This window comes from Lissotriton helveticus, chromosome 5_1, assembly GCF_964261635.1.
Source record: "Lissotriton helveticus chromosome 5_1, aLisHel1.1, whole genome shotgun sequence".
NCBI classification, from domain to species: domain Eukaryota; kingdom Metazoa; phylum Chordata; class Amphibia; order Caudata; family Salamandridae; genus Lissotriton; species Lissotriton helveticus.
In genome coordinates, this window is record NC_136065.1 from 486,710,381 (window position 1) to 486,727,139 (window position 16,759).

Genomic DNA, 16,759 nt, shown 5'->3' on the forward strand with positions numbered 1-16,759 from the left:
TAACACTCTCCACACATTTCTGTTGCATTTCCTTCTAATAACCGTTAGTGTTTTTTGGCATTGTCACTCACTTTGATTTAGAGTTATGTTACATTAAAAAAAATCAATGTTTATCAGAGGCTGAATTGTTAGTCCTTGTGGATGAAATCATAAGCGTAGAGCCACAAATGTTTGGAGCCCAAGTCCAACATACTCCTCTCAGTAGGAAAAGAGAAATGTGGGACAGGATAGTCAACCGAGTGAAGGTAGGTATCACCCTCTGCACAAAGGAGGACATTAGGAAGAGGTGGACCGACCTGAGGGGGAAGGTGTGTTCCCTGGCCTCAAGCAACACCACAAGGCCCAGAAGACAGGGAGTGGTCCTCATAGCAACCCCATTACAATTTTTTCCCTCGGAGGAGAAGCTATTGGTCAACCTACATTCTGAGAGCTTGACAGGAATAGCTTGGGGAGCGGAGTGTGGTAAGTTACACCTTACTAACTGTCACAACACTTATATGTCCTGCATGTTCTCTTCTCAGCTTTTGCTGTTGTGTTGTCTATCTACGTTCCTAATATGCAATACTTAAAGTATCAGATATGTTTAATTGTCAGTGTCACTGTGTATTGTTGCATGTACGATCAAATATATCAATCTCCATGACATGTCACATGTTGGAATGATGTCTGTCAGTGTAATACTATTAAATTATCATCCCAGGACCCATGATATGTGTCAATATGTAAATGTATGTTCCAGCCCAACTGCATTATGGCAACAGGCATGCAAGACTAATCATTTGTCAAGTGTTGGGAAGTAGAGATTGAAATGACTACAACTACCATGAGACCCTGTTTCTGTAACAGAAAACAAGATGCAATAGTGATTTTGCCAATTCTCACTTGTCTGCAATGTAACAACTGATATTCAATTCTCATGGAGTTAACCATTTGTTAAGTGTTAGGAAGTAGAGATTGAAATGACTACAACTACTGTGAGGCCCTGTTTCTGTAACAGAAAATGAGATGCAATAATGATTTTGCCCATTCTCAGTTGTGTGCCATGTTAGAACTGATGTTCATTTCTCATAGACTGAGCAATTGACTTACACTGCTCTACTTGGTCATATGTCTGCCAACTTAGCTTGGTGTTATCCTGCTCTCCTCAACTGAAACTATTGATGGCATGAGAGACTCCACACCAAGTGAATACCTTAAATATGTGTAAGGCATTATGGTAAGTCAGCTGATTAGAAGTGTCAGGTGCCCGTTGACTCTGCACTACTCATAAGATGACTGATGCTAAATATAGAAACCAAGCAATGTGCTCACCTGCATTGTACACAACTAGGCCTTTGGAATGATCAGAGGCACATGTTCCTTCTCCCCTGTGTTGGACTACATGTTTATGAGATGTCATGTTCATCCCCTAATCCAAAACATATAAGCACGTCTAATGAGCTGCTCAATTCTAGTACATGTATTCAATGTCTCCAATTGTCTTGTTAACAAGTTCAATATCACAAAAATATATCACAATAGTAAGCTCTACCTATTTTGTTTTTCCTAGGTCTCTACTTATTGTGACTCAAAACATTTGGATGTATATACTACACTTCCACAAATAACAATGTTATTTATTTCACTGCACGCCGGCCTGGCACAGCACCTGGGCAGAGCTTGGCCAGAGGGACGCTGGAAGTACCGACGGACAGAGCGGTGCTTCAATTACCTGAGCTGTTTGCCAGGTGAGGTGAGGCAGTACTCTCCTGCACAATATGCTGGGAGAATGATCCTTCACTAATACCCAGGTGATACCTTTTCCTTTTTCATATTTTCTTTACACAACACTAGCAGTAGCGACACAGGTCCTGAAGAATGCAGTGGATACCAGTGTGATCCGTAATTCCTGCTGAAACATGTCGACCAACCTGTTGGTAGCTATTAGTTAAAACTACCAATCTCGCTCTTTTTAAGCTTTAGAGACTTTGAGGTCTCAAATAAATAAGTACTTTCCTCAGAGCCATCTAATTTTAAATATCACTACTTTGCACTTTTGCACTATTTCACTTTTTCTCGCACTGCTTTTCAGTAGCCCCCTGCGACCCAGTTATATCACCACTGGTTCCCATGTTGTCATTCATGACTAAACTCTTTTCCTATCCTTCATGGTTAGAAGGAACCCACATGATGAAAAGGGCGCCCAGGAAGAGCTACTGATGGGTATTTTTCAAAAACTATGAATGATGTACCCTCTCTAGCGAACTAACATCACTAGTTCCATTACATAGTCGTATCTTGTGAATTTCATACCTTTGACCCTCCACTACTATTTGTATTGTGTCTAGTTACTTTCAGGGAGTGTAGTGCTGAGTGGTCATTAAAATTAATCCCTGAGACCCAAACCCATTTTGACTTGTTTGACACAGAGCAGAGTCCCACTCCACCCCAGATAAAGCCCTCAGTGATGACAACGCCTCTGGACATGTGGACGTGGATGATGGTTCTGGCCCATCAGGTCAGCCTGGGCAGACTGCAACAGTGAGTCTCACTGTGCCACACCAACACCCCCCACCCCAGCTGCAACACCTCAGCCAGCCCCAGTCACCCTAACCTGTGTACCTAGCACAGTTACTACCATATTGGGTTCCCCAGTCCTGGATTCTGAGGTGCAAATCACCAGCCTAGTCACAGAGGCACCAGGACCCAGTGGAAGAGGGCACCCTGGGCCAAGGGCACAGGCTCGTGGGGTAGTGGTCATGGAAGGGGTGCTGTAGGCCTGCTGAGTTAGGCCGCTGAGGCCATTCACACCCAGGGTACCATCAACCAAGTCTTTGAGTCTATCATGAGTCCCAAGATTTGATGGGCCAGATATTGATGAAAGTCTGGGAAATGATGCAGCTGCAGAGGGACATACACCAGGAGCTGGTCACCCACAGCACCAATATGGACTCAACAATTGGGGTGCTTCAAGACATTAACACAACTCTGTGCAGGGTTTTTTTTACCACCATCTACCTCTCCCTATGGTCCAACCACATCCGGGCCACCTACACCAGCAGCAGCTACAGGAAGGAAGGTCCTGCCGGATGAAGAAACGACTGCAGACACCCCATGTACCTGCAGCAGTGAATCCCTCCCTGGACATGCAGATGGCAAGACACCCACCACTGCCACCAAGAAACCTAAACCCTAATTTTCTCTAGTATGTGTAACAGATTCTCTCTGTGAAGTATTTCTGGGTACTTTTTCCTTTCTGATGGGAGTAGTATTTTGGACCTTGGATTTCAGATTATTTGACATCTACAACTAAGATTTCATTCACAATGACTGACTACTTCACGTTTTATATGTTTGCTTTTGCACAATGTATCTCTACATCTTTACCACTTTAATAATTAAACAACTCACAAACTCATTGTCTGCTGTCAATCAATGTATGTACTCCCATGTGAAATTTACAATGCCAAAACAAGCTACTTGTTTAAGCATGGATATGTTGTATGTACACAATCTTTAGCGGAGTTCCCGTACTGTTGCTACATGGAACTCCGTGAAGCGGCAAAAAAACTCTGCAACACTACACAGAGTTCTGCAAACGGGCGGAGTTGCTTGCACCACATGTTCGTGACTCATCGCAAAATGTTTTTGACGTTCGGCAACATGGATTGTATACTCGGGGGAATTATTGCGCAATGGTTCTGGGGCCTGTTTTGAATCCTCCCTATATCTTTTCAATCCTTTGTTCCTCTAACTTTTTTTCTGATCTTTTTTATTTATTATCTATCCCTCTCTCTTCCTAAGTGTATTTGTTGTGTTTTTTCTACTCTTACTGTGTTTTTGTACTGTTTTTCCATTACTTCTTTTTTATGGGGTTTTTTACTTCCCTACTTCTTCTCCTGACTTTATTTTCCACTTCTACATTTTCTTTTACACCCCCTGCCACCCTAGAACCATGGCTGAGAGTAAGAAGATGATGCAGCGTGCGACCAGGAGCTGCCTTCCTTGCGGGAGGTGTCACCGGGAAGGGGTGCAGCCCATGGGCCTTTTTTTCTGAGGTGGAGGTGGCTGCAGTAGGTTTTTTGTGCAGCGCCACCTCCCCTTAACCCTGGCAGCAGGCCTGGGTACAGGATCCAGGAGTGTCACCGGCAGTGGGCGAGGGTGCGTTGGGCTGTGTTTCGCTGGTCTGAAGTCTGGTGCACCCATAACCAACTCACCCACTGGTGGTCTGACATCCTGGACAGACAGCAGGACCTGCTGGACCTGCTAGGCGTTGAGGTCATGGGGCTTGTTGAGTAGCTAATTATTTATTACTATTGTGTGTTCTGTGTTACTGCGAATATTATTTTTTCCCCAAATAGCAAGAATGATGCTGCTGCTTACATGCAGGTAAGTTACGTTTAAAAAAATCGTATAATATGTGATTGTTATTCTTCTAGACAGGTGCTCGGCGCTACTAATTTAACTTGTTTGCAACGTTGTGCTCGCTTGGGCTGATTATGCAAGAGAGGTTAGAGAACTTAAGTTAGGTAATGCAGACTAGAAGAGAGACTCCTTTCCTTTGTCCTGTCACTAAGAAAGTGGGAGTTAGTTAGTTAGTTACTTAGTATTAGTTGGTAATTTAGTGGCCTGCATGACGCATCCTCCTCTCTCAAGTGCTGACTCCTTAGTCCTTCTTAGAACCTTTTGTAGTTTGTATAGTGAGTGAATATAGCAAGCAACCAACCAATTTGGTGGATGCAAAATGCATGCGTCCATCCATGCATTTCATAAGATGAAGGGGGTTGAGATGATTGTGAATGAGATCGGAACTTAGAGAAGCAAATATAATTTTTTTGCAATTCATTCCAAAGTCTTTGGAATAGGCGGTCTAGGTAGGTTTAGATCCAGGATTTAGGAATCGGAATGGAACTGTGAAATAATAAAGATAGGACGGTCCGCGACCATGATACTAGTCTACTAATAGTCGATCTGATTAGATAGGTCAATGTTATTGCAATTGCCGTCACCTGTCCAAAAATCTTTTTGGAGCGATTTTTTAATATTTATTTAACACCAATCAATTTTTGTTTTTTTGATTGTGTTTTGCATAATCAGCATCCAAGGGCAAAAAAAGAAGGAGTCTACCGAGGCGGGTGCGGGAGCTGGAGGTGCCTCCAAGCAGGAATGCTTCTCTGCAGTTAACTCTGCTGGCCCCAGTAAGTCCTCCTGTTGTTAATATTAATATATTTTTCGCTAACTTTTACTGCACCTTATTTAGAACTTTATTTCCGTTTCTTATTTTATTTTTGACCAAATCCTCTTCTATTTGTTTCTAAATTCTTGTTATCCCTGCATTACCTACCAACTTGGTTATTTATATTTCTAGTGTCTGTTACTTTTCTTTTTACATAAAATCAAACTGCCTCTTACTCTGTATCAGTCTGTCGCTAGCTTTCTTTCTTCTTGTTTTTCAGTCAGCTTTCCCTCTCCCCTATATATTTTGTGGACTGACTAGTGGTGGTACTGTAAGACTCGGAGAACCCATTGATCCTTGCTATTACTAGTACTAGTACTACTACTCTGTCGTGCAGATTGCATGCCAAAGTAAGGTATTTTATTAGCAGCAGTTGATGGGGAACAACTAATTAGCGTGCACTAAGGCTGGAAGGAAGTATGAGGAGGATAATGGCACCATTATATTTTTCAACCAAGAGAGACCTCATGTCCGATTGTCTGCCCAGTTGGCCACTCTTTTTCTTATCAAAACTCATATTCACCAATAGCTCTAGCCACTGAGTCCTTTGGGTTGTCCTCTTCTTGAGAGACTTTTTAAAAATTGCCACCAACAAAATGCCCAACCAGATATTTTATTATTTTGATAGGACATACTGTGCACTCTAGTAGTACCTCAATTGTAGGGATGTGTGTGGTGTATGTATTGTATTTTGAATGTTGCTAGTGAAAAAAATAAATAGGGGGAGGATTATATGGTATCTAAAAATTAGAATTATTTTTTCTAGGCATAACGACCACCAGAGCCATCAGCGAAGGCGACACCAGTCAGGAGGGAGCTGATGCGGTAGTTGCAGGCCAGCAGCAGTGGCGGGCAGTGGTAAGTTATATTACTTACTTATTGACAATACACTCGCTGCAAGAGTATACACTCTGTACTGTTGAGACTAAGATGTTGTGAACAGTTGAAGTAAACACCCTTTAATTGGCATTAGCTTTAGTGGGAGTTGAGTAACAAATGGCCACTTCTAGCTTCAACTCAGCAGCAGAGAAAGTTTCATGAAGAAGACTAACAGTCAGAAGACCTTGATGGGTGGATGGAAAAGTGAAAGAAGGGATGAAGGAGGAAGGATAGGTTACATATAATATATGACTGGCAGAGATGGATGCGTGGGTGAAGGAAGGGGGCTCGGGTGCATTTAGGTGGCTGATAGGATGCATGGGTGGTTGAAGGATGGATGAAAGGTGAACAAAATTATGTCTGCCAGTGTCTGGGTGGGTGAAACTGTATGGGTAAAAGGAATCCTCAGAGGGATTTGATGGGTCACACTTAAAGGCAAGCAAGGGTGGTGGTTAATATGACAAATGTATGTTGCTGGTGAAAGGTTTGTTGAGATTAAGAATGATATCCATGTTTGAATGGCTGTGTGCCTTGATGGTATTCAATCATAGCATGGGTGGAGACTGAATGAAGAGAATGTAAAAGAAAACTAAACTGTGCGAAAGTAGCAAAGCCAAGGGTGAAGAACAAAAAAAAATAATGCCAGAAGAGCAATGATAAATGGAAAAATCGCTGGGAAGAAAAATAAACAAGGACTGTTTTTTTTCAAGGTTTTTGATTCAAGGCTATATTTTAGAATACTCCTTTGACTCACAGTAGTTTGCAAGCACAACATATATATTGTGTATGTACCCACCCACCATCCATCGCCTCCCTCTGACCCCGATGCCCACTCCCGCTACCTACTCATGTACTTTCGACCATGTCAGCCATGGGTGGCCTATCGGCTGCATGGTTACAATCAAACAATAGTAGTACCTTTGTAATGCCGTATTTCATCATTCATATTAATAATCATATCATCTACCTTGTTGTAGTAGTCAGGGTGAAAGTAAAATTGAGCATTTACCTATGATTTAACATAGTATGGGCATTATAGAAAAATAGATAATTGAGTAATGCAGCTGTCCCAGCTGCGGACAGTAGTATAGTCACGTGAGTCTGCGACACAAGTATGTCTGTCTGTCTAGGGCGCAAGCTGACTGAGCTGGCATGCCTACAAGGTGAATTTAGATAAACAAGAGAGAGAGAAGTAGAAGAATACTTGTCTACTCCATAGTGCCTGAAACTCTAATCACATCCAAAGTTTAGAGGACGATGAAGTGAGGATACCACAAATGTTATATACTGCTAGTGACACTGTGCCACTATAATTTTCTGTGTATAATTTTGTGTTGCTGTTTTCCTAAGAGTGTTGGTTACAATTGTCTTTATTCTTTCTTGATATAGCTACTCCTTCCCAACCCAACAGACAGGAGTCATCAGCCAGGGCCCGGTAATGGAAGCTGGAGGCCATCAGGGTCGAATAACAGCGGCTTGTGGAGGAGGAGGAGGCGGCAGCAGCTGCAGCATCCAATGTCCAGGGCCCCAGCCAAGCCCCCCAGTGCCTCAGATGGTACACCGCCGTGGTCTGGAAAACACCTGCCGCAATTCAAACACTGGTGCCCACCCCTGTTGTTCCTGCAAAACATTTCAGCACTGCATGCTCCTCCTGATGGTGCACCTAAAGGCCAGGATTGAGGAGCGTTCCATGCCCTAGAGCGCAAGATCTGGCAAGCCTGCCGCTAAACCTCAGTCTTCTTTACCCTTGCTTCTTTTTCATCTTTTTTGGTGGGTGGGTCTTGTTAGGGAGAGGGTGGGAATGTGGGAGTCGGGGAAAACTTGGGTGTTCTTTTTTCATGGGCATTTATGGACAGTTGGACTTTTTTGCTGGACATTGGTTGGGGTTAGGGAGAGAGGTAGGTCAGGTGTTGTGGGTTTCTTTCTTTCATTCTAGTTTATCTGTTAGGGGAATACATTATTTACAGTTTTTACATATGATGTAAATCTTTTTTGGGGTGGTTACTCTTTTACTTGAAACTGTTTCCCTTTCTGCAGAGCCGCAGCCAATTTTTGAAATAATAGTGTAACACACCAACAGATAGATGCGGTACCCTCACTTGTCATACTACTGTCAGTCTCTCCACCTAGTCTATGCAGTCTGTAACTAAAACTCCTATGGACCCGGAAGGGTGTGTGGATTAATTCATTTACATAGTATATACATTATGCCTCCCCCACACTTCTTCTCTTACCTATAATTTATGTTTGTTTAGGCGAAACGATGGCTGCATGGTGATGGTTTGGTTTCTTAGGGTGGTGGTGGTAGTAGTAGTAGAAACTGACAGTAGTATTTGTAAAACAAAAATAGAAAATGAGACAGTCATTCACCTGAGGGAGACTGGGAAATGAGTAGTAGAAGTATAGTACACAAGAAGAAGACTGCCAAACAAGAAACCATGATGATAAGCAATGCTAAAGTAAAAAAATATAGAATGGTGGGCTAGCCTAGTACAAGTTACAATACAAACTGAAGTCGACTCGAGTGATGAAGTGGACAATCGGAACCTTTAGCGCTGGAACTATGACGATGAATCGGCACTGGCAATTAATTATGATGGATTATGTATTGCCAGCCTGCTGAGCACTGGCCAGTAGCTCTTTTCCCCATACCTATGCAGCAATGGGTTTTTATCAAAGTAGACTGGTGTTGGATCATCCAGATAGACCTGGATCATCCGCTCAATGGCCATGGGTGCTCAACTTTGCTCAGCCTCTTTTGTCTTTGCCTCAGCTCTGGACTTAAGCCCTGCCTGTAGAAACCATTCCTGTGCCAATTTTGGGGCTGTTGATTCTGTTCTTGTTGCTGTTGTTCTTGGTGTTTCGGGTGGTTTTGGCTGTTGTGAGCCAACCGCACTGCCCTCAGGCTCTGAAGTTGAATTTTAAGATCACCCTGCAGTACTTGTTGTGACCTGGAGGAGGGGGCCTCTAATTCCCAGCTATTCTTTTTCTAGCTGACTGGCTTGCACAGCTATCCACGTTTTTGTAGTTGGCAACATCCCCTTCTGAAAAAAGAATTAAAGTGTGCAGTAATGGTTTGTACCGTGGATCAAGAATTGTGGCACAAATATAATGGTTGGATGACACAATGCCTCTTTGCACCCTTGTATTATCAGATAAGCAAAGGGTTAAGTTCTTTACCAATTCATATGCTTCTTTCTTTTCCCCCACACCTGCGTACATTGCAGACATCTCCTTCAGCTGTTCCTGTAGCATGTGCAACAATGGGATAGCTTTGCCCATAGTACAGTCCTCCTCGATGACTTCACGTTTGAAGACCTCGAAATAAAGCATAATCTCTGTCAGGCTTTTAACTAGACCCCATTGGTCCATCTTAATTGTCATACCTTTCACAGTAGCATCCCCTCTTTGCATGACATATTCATTGATTGCGCTGTACTGCTCAAACAGATGTTCAAGCATGTAATAAGTTGAGTTCCAAAGTGTTGCCACCTCCTAGATGAGTGCTTTAACTAGGATTTTATTATCACGTTTAATGATTGTCAGCTGCTTCCGGGATTTAAAAGAATGGTTGAAATATGTGCAGATTCGTCTGCAGGTGGTCAGTAAGTTGCTGACTCGGTCTTCTTCTTTCAGAAAGTCTTGAACATTGATGTTAATGCAGTGCGCCAAACACAGGACCCTGACATAGCCACCATCGGCCATGGCTTTAACTATATTACTTTCATTGTCTGTGGTGACAAAACGGGGAACATCCTTTTCAACGCGGATGTTACCCCGCAGTGCTTTTACGACGCGTCCTTTACAACGCAAGTCGTAACCACGACTTGCGCTGGAGGGCACTAAAGGATAAAGAATAGAATATTTACTATTCCAACACCTTCCCTACTATCCATGGGGACTGGTGTTAGAATAGTAAATTATACTATTCACTATCCGCGCCCAACAACGCAAGTCGTTGTAACGACTTGCGTTGTTAAAGACGCGTTGTAAAGGCACGCGTTGAAACGGTATGCGTTGTACCATCATACATCCGATGTAAAGCCCTCTTGGTCGCAGCCATTCAAAGACCTAGTTGTCAAAGTATTCCAAAATGTTTGCTGCATGGATGAGATTTCTCCATGGCGAACATGGCTACAGTTGCATGTTTCCGAGCAGCATTAAAAACTCTCAGCAGTGTCTGCACCTGCAGATATCTTTTCTCTAACCCCCACAAAAGAAATTCAGTTTGCAGTGATGCACAAGTAATCAGTGGCTTGGCAACTGGTCCACATGTTTGTTGTCAGGTGGGTAGTGTAAACAGCACTCTGCTGCAAAGCTGGTCTAAGCATTTCAGCACGTCGCGATGTAGTGCTGGAACAGCAACCCTGGCGAAATAAGCCCGGCTGAGAACCTTCCATTTTGGGCTGCCACAAATTGGAAAAAACCATCCCTTCCACAAAAGAAAAAGGGAGTAGGTCCAGCGCTAACATTTTACCCAGCTTTGTGTTGTTCAATCGTGCAATTGGGTGGTTGCCTTCATACTGCCCCTCCGACCTAAACCTGCTGAGAATGGTTGCCTGGATTTTGTGTCTTTTCTGGTGCTACTGATGCAGGTGACTTCTTGACACCAGATGTTACTTAACCCTCTTCCCCCAGGCTATGTTATTTATTGAGGTGTGACTAACCTAAATTTGAATCATTAACTGACCAGCAATATTAATATTTAGATTACCCTTAAAATGTTTTCAGAGGAACATAATTGACAACATCATCTTTTAGGCACTCTATTGCATCAAAGGTTACGCTTGTCCACTTCAGAGCTTGAGTCGACTTCATTCTGTAACCTTTTACTAGCTCACTATTCTGATTATTTTAATTCACCACTGCTTATCATATGTTCTCTATTGTTTCTCTTCTTCTTGTGTACTAGTAGTCTAGTTCCTAGTGACTGTCTCATTTTTGTTTGTAAAGATTGCATATAATAACAGCATTAACTCAGCTTTTATTTCAATTTAATTAGTTCGCTGCAATGAATATTCCTTATCCTACAGTTTGAGTTCAGCTAGGAGGGAGTGAAACCTGAGAAGCCGAAATCACCAAGGGTGAAATTAGAGAACAAATTAAATACCTAAAAAGTGGAAAGTCAGCAGGCCCGACTCATTGCCAGGAGAACTATATTAGACAATTGTAGATGAAATAACTCCAGATATGGCAGTACTGTTCCACTCGATTTATAAGGGGGAGAAATAAATCCCAGCTTCATGGAAGGAAGCCATAATCATGCTGATTCTCAAGCCTACAAAAGATCTGAAGAGTGCGGATTCGTACCGGCCCATCTCCCTGCTAAATGTCGACTATGAAATCTATACCGGCATTTTGGCAGGGAAATTGGCCCAAGTAGCTCTTCAGCTAATCCATGCAGACCAGATGGGTTTTGCTCCCAAGAGACAGATCCAGGACTGACCCTGTCCTTGATTGGGGTTATCGATTTAGCAACCGGGCAATCATTTCCCTTGGCGGTAATTACAATAGATGCCCCCAAAGCATTTGATCGCGTGTTTGGTATTTTTGTGGGTGGTTTTGGAATCAATGGGCATTAGTAAGGGCTATATTAAGGCTATAAAAAATCTATATCAAGGTCCTACAGCCAAGATTTTGGAGAATGGAGCCTTGACTGAGCTTTTTAAGATCACTAAAGGTACGAGGCAGGGCTGTCCATTGTCCCTCCTCCTATTTGACGTTTATATTGAACACCTAGCCCAGCTCCTGCGGAAGGATGAGAAGATAATCCCTATTCATTTGCTAGGCTTCTGTGGCAAAATAGACCTATTTGCAGATGATCTTATAATCTATACTTCCCACCCAGATAGAACGATACCAAGGATGGAACAATTAAGTAAGGAATTTGGGGAAATCTCTGGTTATTTAGTAAACACTACCAAAACCGAGGTGATGGCTTGGAACTTAGATGGGTGGGAAGATAGAGGGCATGTGGAGATGAAATATCAAAGATTAATATAGTTAAACAGATCAGTGATATCCCGGCCCGGAATTTAATTACAGTGGGAAAAGAGATAGACAGAACCCTTGCTAGATGGAAAAATGTCCCGCTTACTATGTACGGGAGGGTGAACTTAATAAAAATGTCCGTCCTCCCCAAATTGACATATATATTTTACTGCATCCCGCTAAAATTCCCTAAAGAAATAATAAGCAAAATGCAAGGGAAAATAAATAGCTTTATCTGGGCCTCTTGAGGAATACATCTCTCATGGAAGAAGCTAAGAAGACCTCTCCATGGGGGAGGTTTAGCTCTGCCAGATCTCTAGATTTACTGTATGGCATTCCAATTTAAAAACTTTTGAATTCTTATAGGGGACCCCGACTCAACCACCTGGGGCTTAATATTGCAAGAAATGACAAATGAGTTCGGGACAGCATTTTTGTATAAGTTTGGGGCTCAGAAATTTTTTAAGAAAGTAAGATTAAAAGTTTTAACGGCATCCTTAAATTTATGGTTTACAATGAGGAAGATGCTAAATATGGGATACTACTCGGATCTTGCCCCTATCTGGGACTCTCCCGGTACACTGGAATGCCTAAAAGATGACTTGGCATTACCATTGAAGTAAGCAATGATTAAGTGTGCGGAATTCTTATTTGAAGGGAAACTGGTCCCCTGGGAAGTACTGAAAGCCAAAACTGAAAAAAGATTATCGATATTTAAATGTATTCAGCAAACTTCCTGGCTCTCTACAATGCCTCGAGAGATAGGGTCACAATGGGACTTCGAGAATGATATAGAAGACACAAGGGCAAAGAATAAAGAAGTCTCCAAGTGGAATATGCAACTGATGGAAGCGGAAGATAGAAAATTAGACCACCCATATACCGTCTGGCAGGATGCACTCCAGGAAGAAGATTTGCAAATAATTTGGAAGAGCTCTCTAAATTGCTATACTCTTTAGTTACACCAGCAAATTTCTAAAGGCATCACTTTTTTTTACAATAAATAGACTGTACTGGACACCACAGAAAATAGCCAAGTTTGTATTTCACCCGATTCCTAGCTGTAACAGATGTAAAACACCAAAAGCTAATGACATACATATTTTTTTACATGCCCGAAATAGAGCAATATTGCAAGGTGGTGGAATCTATTATCTATGACATCTTGAAGACACCACTAACATTGACAGCGGCTCTTGTGCTCTTCGGGGTGAATCATGATTTGGAAACAATGTTAGATAGTAAATCTAGGGGGCTGCTTTTCCACCTGTTACTGCTGGTAGGACGAGAGATCTGTAAACACTGGACAGATTCTGCACCACCACACCCCAACGTCTGGTTGGCAGCGGCCAGGTGGACGTGCAAAACAGCACCAGATGGCAATGTACCATGAACAAGGGACTTGTGGAAGGTTTTTGTAGACTGGCTAAGTTAGCTGAGATGCTTCCTCCTCTCTTTTTCTTTTCTTTTTTTCTCCCAGAGTCCTATGATTACAGCAGAATATGGCAGAAGTGACTATCCCTCGGGATGAAAGAACCTTCTTTAAGGGTCTGGATGAGAAAAGGTAAGGGTCCTTACGATATGAGGGAGCTAGGAAATGGTAATTGACCTGTAAGATGCCATGTTGACATGAGGAAAGGGAAAAGAAAAAGGGGGAAAAAAGAAAAAAAAGGAGGGAGTGCAACTTCACTTCTGTTTCTGGTGCTTTAACTGTTCTACTAGTGTGCTAGCATGCTGCTACTACTAATACCACTTCCCTGGTACCTTAGGAAACCATGCAGCCATTGCTTCATCTAATCAAGTAAGAGAAGAACTGTGGGTGATTTATTGTTGAACTGTAATAATCTATTTACAATGGAAATTCACACACACACACCCTCTGAATCCTTAGAAGTTATAATATAGTTGCAGACTGCATAGACTAGGAGGGGAGAGAAGTAGGACAAGTGAGGGTACCGCATAACTATTTTGTTGTTGTTACACTATCAGCAGATTTTAAAAACTGGCTGCGGGCCTGTGGCAAGGGTAGCAGTCCAAAGTAAAACAGTAACCCCCAAAAAAGATTTCAATCATATGTACAACTAAAACAAATTTATTTCCCTAACAAATATAAATAAACTTGTAAACCCACAACTGGCCCACCCCGCTTCCTAACCACAACCAATGTCCAAAGTAAAAGTCCAAAAATGAAATAGTCCATAAAGAAAATGAAAGCCGCAAAAATGCCCCAACTACCACATTCTAACTCTCTCCCTAAAAAGGGGAAAAAGAGGCCTAGTGGGCAGCTAGAAGCAAAGTGTTCACACGCTCCTACGGCCATGCTTTCATGCGCGCCATCCTCTGCAGAATGCGGAACTGAAAGGCTCGAAAATAGGTGGGAGCAGCAGTGGTGTAATGGCAACGGGTGGCTGCCTTGTGACGCTGGTATCCTCTGGCCATTCGATTTTGATGTGATTAGAGTTTCAGGCATTATGCACTATGGAGTATGCAAGCAAGGGGATAGCACCCCGACCTCTGCCAAACATGCACAAGAGGGGAAGTTCAACAAACTACTACAGGCTATCAAAGATGTGAAAACTACCCCTGGAATCTAAATGAGATGCCCTGATGATTGATTGAGGGATGATCAGGCCAAATTATGAAACAGAATTGAAAAAACATAATCCCCCCTGGTGGGAATGTGCTCTTTCCTAAAAAAAACTGTAGGCCCAAGTCAGGGCTCTACAGCTTGAGGTGTCTTTTTTCTGTGCTTCAAGGCCAAAGATGTGGAGGGGTTGTTGTGGTGCACAACATCCACCTAGTTGGGCTCTTAGAGGGAGCAGAGGGCCCCAGCATGAAAATCTTAGTCGAGGACTAGTTTCTCAACACAGTACTAGGTGCCAAACGACCTGCTTTTATCTCGGTGGAGAGGCCACATAGGGTCCCCAGCAGGGCCCTTCTCCCAGAGGCCCTACCTAGGCCAGTAGTTGTACATCTCTTAAAGTATTGGGATGGTTACCTCATATTACAGGTTGCCAGAACCAAATGCCCTTGCCAGATTGACAACAGCTCAGTGAACATACCACCTTGACCATACTGCAGAAGTACCGAAACCAGGAGTTCTTTTACACAATCAACAGAAACTTTGAAATCTGGGACTCCAATACTTCCTTAAGTTCCTGGCTAAGTTGTGAGACATTGACTCCAGAAACACATACATCTCCACAACACTAGCCAACATAAGTTGTTGCAGGGATTAGTACCCACAAGCCCAGGACCGACTAGTTATAGTGTCTTACTTGCTCTGCTACTCACTCACAGATAAGAAAATGGTTAGACACCACATAACCCAACACTTACAGATCTCTCAGGAATCATAGTAACAAGACACACCCTTTTGCTCTCACTCTTGTCCTTGTCCACAATAAGATCCGACAGAAACATGAAACAGTTTAAAATACTTATTTTAACGAACGTGCCCTAACATGCAGTATATGTGCCACAACAAGCAGGAAAATGCATAGTACAAATACAATCAGCATAGCAGCTAGTCCATATATCATGAAGGGAGATGTCATCATAGAAAGACAATGGAGAAACAACTATAGTGCCTAACCTCCCTCCCCTTGCTAAGAAAAAGTATTATTATATATTAGAAGATCTCTGGGCTTTGTCAGCAGACCCCGTACCTTAGCCTATAGATGGTAGATCTACATCATGGGTGCTGTCTCGCTCTTCTCCCTGGAAAGGTCCCTCTCCAAATGAGTGCCACCTATTCATGTACCTCACTAAAAACAAAGTACATTGTCCAAACAACAGCTGCATCAGTATGTTTTGTCTAAGGGCTATGGCCTGGCCAGAAAAAAATATCAAGGGGTCTTGTTGTTCGGCCTTGCAAATAATGTTCAGTCAAAATCCCAGGAACATGCAGAGAGTGAACACAGCAATGATTTCTTGTGTGAAAACAGTCACTGAAATTATTGTAAAAATAAAGACGTGTAGTAACGTGCACAAAGCAGCAGGCCAGCTGCAACGTGCTCATGCTAAGTTAGTGAAAAATGACAATGTCTCTATGGGCCACATGACACGCTCCCCTTGGCCAGGTCGTTAGCCCATGCAAAAACAAAATCAGAGGTAAGCAGAGGCAAAGCGTCTTAGTCGTACTCCAATTAGGATATGCATGAGACCACAAAAAAAATCTGCATTAGAAGAGTATATTTTTTTTAATCTATCCATTCACAATTAACCTTCGGCGACAGAAATTTTGTGAGAAAACCGAAATGCCATGAACTCCAGTATATTGTCTGTACCTTCCACAGTAAAAAGGTATGCCATCCAGTTGAGTAGGTCAAACAGCACACATGCTCCTCATATCCAGAGGCCGTTAGGAGCATCTCAGGGCAACTTGCATTAACTTTGATGAAACTCCAGTCTATGAGGTGCTGCGCACGAGCACAGGTACTTATGTCTGCGATTGGTCCATGTAGAGGATCACACACCAAACACCTACCCGTGGCACATAGCTGGTCATGGGCCTTCAATAGACCCATTAACAGATCGGAATCCAGGGCAGCATGTGTGGTATTGAAGAGGCGGACATTGATGGCCCATTGAAAAGGGCACCGGAGGCAGTGGAACACAGGTTGCACTCAGGTGAATTAGGCAGAACAGAAGGTCAGCCAATAGTCGATGGCA